The following is a 4,917-nucleotide window of genomic DNA, read 5'->3' on the forward strand; positions in this document are numbered from 1 at the left end:
GTCGAAAATGGGCCAAGCAGCAGAAAGCAGAGGTGAATAAGTTGGATTTGAGGAGCCAACTAGGGCGAACGTGGGTGAAATTGCTGGTGGAGTACTTCCAGAACGAGATGAGCCAACCCTCATCTGCCCTACTCCTGATGGCGAATTTTTTCACCCGGACTGAGCGTCAGTTTTTTTTTGCACGTGGTTCTTGGCTGGAGTTGCATTGGAAGATCTGAACTCAAGTGACACACTGAAGTTCGGGTACAAAAATTGCATGTGTACCGGATGATGATGCGATATGTTGCTTCATGCAGCACTTGAGTCAACACCAGAGCGTCGGGGAACAAATCAAAAATGATCCTCTTGAGAAGGGGTTCACGAGGAACACTGCTCCTTCCTGGTGGATAGGCTTGGATACGATGAAAAAGCTAGAGAATTGTCTAAAGAAGCTGCACCGCGGAGTATCCAGAAAACGTCGAAACTGGGCAAAGCAGCAGAAAGCAGAGGTAAAAAGTTGGAGTTGAGGAGCCAACTAGGGCGAGCCTGGGAGAAATTGGTGCTGGAACACTTCGGGAACGAGATGAGGCCATACCTCATCTGCCCAACCTCTGATGGCGAACCCTTTCACCCGGACTGAGGATCACTTAATGTTCACGTGGCGCTTGGCTGAAGCTGCATTGAAGGATCTGAACTCAAGTGACAAAATGAAGTTCGGGTACAAAAGCTTGTACGTGTACCGGATGATGATACAGTATGTTGCTACATGCAGCACTTCAGTCAACACCACAGCGTCGGGCAAAACTCACAATTGATCACCTTTAGAAGGGACTCACAAAGAACACTACTCGTTCATGGTGAATTGCCCTGGATACGATGAAAAAACTAGTGAATTGTCTAAAGAAGCTGGACTGCGGAGTATCCAGAAACAGTCGAAATTGGGTCGAACAGCAAAAAGGAGAGGTGAATAAGTTGGTGTTGAGGAGCCAACTAGGGCGAACGTCGGAGAGATTGCTGCTGGAGTAATTCGAAAACGAGATGAGGCCACCCTCATCTGCCCAACTCCTGATGGCGAACCCTTTCACCCGGACTGAGCGTCGGTTTTGCTTCACGTGGTGCTTGACTGGAGTTCCATAGGAAGATCTGAACTCATGTGACAAACTGAAGTTCGGAGACAAAAGCTCGTATGTGTGCCGGATGATGATGCAGTATGTTGCTTCATGCAGCACTTGAGTCAACACCAGAGCGTCGGGCAACAACTCACAATTGATTCCCTTTCAAAGGGACTCACGAGGAACACTACTCGTTCCTGGTGAATAGCCCTGGACACTATGAATGAACTAGAGAATTGTCTAGAGAGCTGGATCGCGGAGTATCCTGAAAGCCTCGAAATTGGGTCACGCAGCAGAAGGCAGATGTAAATAACTGGGAGTTGAGGAGCGAACTAGGGTGAATGTGAGAGAAATTGCTGCTGGAGTACTTCGAGAACGAGACGAGACCATACCTCATCTGCTAAACCTCTGATGGCGAACCCTTTCACCCGGACTGAGCGTCGGTTTTGCTTCACGTGGAGCTTGACTGAAATTCCATTGGAAGATCTGAACTCATGTGACAAACTGAAGTTCGGAGACAAAAGCTCGTATGTGTGCCGGATGATGATGCAGTATGTTGCTTCATGCCGCACTTGAGTCAACACCAGAGCATCGGACAAAATATCACAAATGATGCCCTTGAGAAGAGAATCACGAGGAACACTACTCGTTCCTGGTGGATAGCCCTGGATACGATGAAAAAGCTAGAGAATTGTCTAAAGAAGCTGGAACGCGGAGTATCCAGAAAGCGTCGAAACTGGGCAAAGCAGCAGAAAGCAGAGGTGAATAAGTTGGAGTTGAGGAGCCAACTAGGGCGAGCGTGGGAGAAGTTGGTGCTGGAACACTTCGAGAACGAGATGAGGCCATACCTCATCTGCCCAACCTCTGATGGCGAACCATTTCACCCGGACTGAGGATCACTTAAAGTTCACGTGGCGCTTGGCTGAAGCAGCATTGAAAGATCTGAACTCATGTGACAAAATGAAGTTCGGGTACAAAAGCTTGTACGTGTACCGGATGATTATACAGTATGTTGCTTCATGCAGCATTTGAGTCAACACCAGAGCGTCGGGCAACAAATCACAAAAGATCCTCTTGGGAAGGGATTCACGAGAAACACTACTCGTTCATGGTGAATTGCCCTGGATACAATGAAAAAAACTAGTGAACTGTCTAAAGAAGCTGGACTGCGGAGTATCCAGAAATAGTCGAAATTGGGTCGAACAGCAGAAAGGAGAGGTGAATAAGTTGGTGTTGAGGAGCCAACTAGGGCTAACGTCGGAGAGATTGCTGCTGGAGTAATTCGAGAACGAGATGAGGCCACCATCATCTGCCCAACTCCTGATGGCAAACCCTTTCACCCGGACTGAGCGTCTGTTTTGCTTCACGTGGTGCTTGACTGGAGTTCCATAGGAAGATCTGAACTCATGTGACAAACTGAAGTTCGGAGACAAAAGCTCGTATGTGTGCCGGATGATGATGCAGTATGTTGCTTCATGCAGCACTTGAGTCAACACCAGAGCGTCGGGCAACAACTCACAATTGATTCCCTGTAAAAGGGACTCAAGAGGAACACTACTCGTTCCTGGTGAATAGTCCTGGACACGATGAAAGAATTAGAGAAATGTCTAGAGAGCTGGATCGCGAAGTATCCTGAAAGCCTCGAAATTGGGTCACGCAGCAGAAGGCAGAGGTAAATAATTTGGAGTTGAGGAGCCAACTAGGGTGAATGTGGGAGAAATTGCTGCTGGAGTACTTCGAGAACGAGACGAGACCATACCTCATCTGCCCAACCTCTGATGGCGAACATTTTCACCCAGATTGAGCGTCAGTTATTGTTCACGTGGTGCTTGGCTCAAGTCGCATTGAAAGATCTGAACTCATGTGAGAAAATGAAGTGTGTTTCTCGCATTGTTTGGGAAATTGGCGGCGATCTATTGAGTCGTAGTAGAGGCATTTCTAATAAGTTCTCTTTTTCGTCTACAGTTTTTGCAACTTTGCAATTGTCTAATTCTAAAATCTATTTTGTTCTAAATCTAAATTAATTAAGGTCTTTTGTGATACTTTTTGTCGCACCAGAGGAGTAGAGTAATTTCAGAGAAGGTGCACCGTCTGCTCGTCACGCTATCTTAATTTAGGCCGGATAGATTCGTGCAACTTCTTAGTCTAATACCAATCTTATTCTTACTCTTAAATCTCCTAGTCTCAAAAGATCAGGTGTATACTGGTTTATGCGAGTTAGTTACCAGAAGGAGAACAACTGTAATCTAAGTTTAATTCAATTGCTCTGTTGCTGAAACTAAAGGTTGGAGATGGAATATGATTAGTTAGTCTAGGAATAATTTACAGAAATAGATAATTATAATTAGAACCAATTATAAATTCTAGTTTAGAACTGGTTCCAATTGGTAACTTTCAGAAAATTAGATTAGCTAAGGCGAGCTATAAAAATGTAAAAATCTGAAATCATTTAGGTAGCATAAAATGCTAAGAGTAATGTATCGAACGCTGATATTGATATAACTTTCAAATTGTGGCTTGACTCCAATAGCCGAAAACTTTCTGCTAACTAAATCCATAAGATTTCTGGAAACTTCTAATTTCCATTATTAACTCAACTCTAACCATAATTTTTTTCAGAGCAGGTTTTTGAACGACAAAGTTAGAATTAACACGGGTAGTTTTCATAGCATGAGCTGATTCAAAATAGTAACTCTAACTGCAAGTAATTCTATTGGTTTGTTTGGAAATCTTTAAGGTTTTTTCGAGTTTTTTTTCATATTAAGATTTGCAAAAAAATTATTTCGGGCAAAGTATTGAAAAATGAAACTTATGAAAGTTTTCACTTTGTTTCAATTAAATCCATCTTTTCCAAACAAATTTTCAGAGCAAGCTTACAACCCTGTTAGGAAAAACTCAATTGAAAATATTTTGAATTGGTTGAAATTACAACAAAACTGCTCGGAAAGGAATTTTGTTGAGAATTCAACAAAGAATTTAGCTATTTTTGAAATGATCAATTGAATTCACAATTTGCGTATTTTTCTCAAAAGGAACAAGATCTACCTCAGTTTTTACAATTAAGTGCAAAATATCTCAATTGAACATTAATTCTCTTTTTTAAGTGATTTTTCTTAATGAAAAGTTAATCAAAGAACATATGATGATATTTGGACCATCTCGGGTAAGGTTTTTTAGAAACTTCGAATGAATTCATTTATAATTTTGTTGTTTTTTGTCTAAGAAACTTATTTGTTTAAGAATGCAAAAAATATTAAAGAGTTTTACTGGTGAATTGGTTGTCATCCAAAATAACCGAAAAAATTTTTTCGCTTTCAATTAAAACTTTTCTTTCTATGTTTAATTTCCAAAGAAGGATTAGAAGCAAAACTTTCAACTTAATTTTGAAACCTCAACACTGTCAACAATCATCTCGTGAGTTTTCATCTCTTGCTCTTCGATAGAGTCTGTTGAAACTGGACAATAATTTGATATAATTCTATCGTTACGATCTAAATATGACCTAACGTTACTACCAGCGTCTTTGATGCGTATGAATACCATGAATTTTGTACAGTTTAATAGAAATCCGAAAAAACTTAACAAAACGGTTTCTCCATGTGTTTTATTTGTTGCAATCAATGTAATTGTTTACTGGAACACTAATTTGCGCAGCATAAAGCTTTCCTTTGGAAAAATTTTCTCAGGGTTCTTTTTGACGGCATACTTATTAGTTTTAAAATCTCTTTTGTCCTGTAAATTCGCAATATAATAATGACTCATTGTTAACATGGTTTTCTACTCTGAATCAGAAATTCAATTTTCCTCATCGGCAGTATATTAGTGC

This window comes from Symsagittifera roscoffensis, unplaced genomic scaffold (assembly GCF_963678635.1).
Source record: "Symsagittifera roscoffensis unplaced genomic scaffold, txSymRosc1.1 SCAFFOLD_25, whole genome shotgun sequence".
NCBI classification, from domain to species: Eukaryota; Metazoa; Xenacoelomorpha; order Acoela; family Convolutidae; genus Symsagittifera; species Symsagittifera roscoffensis.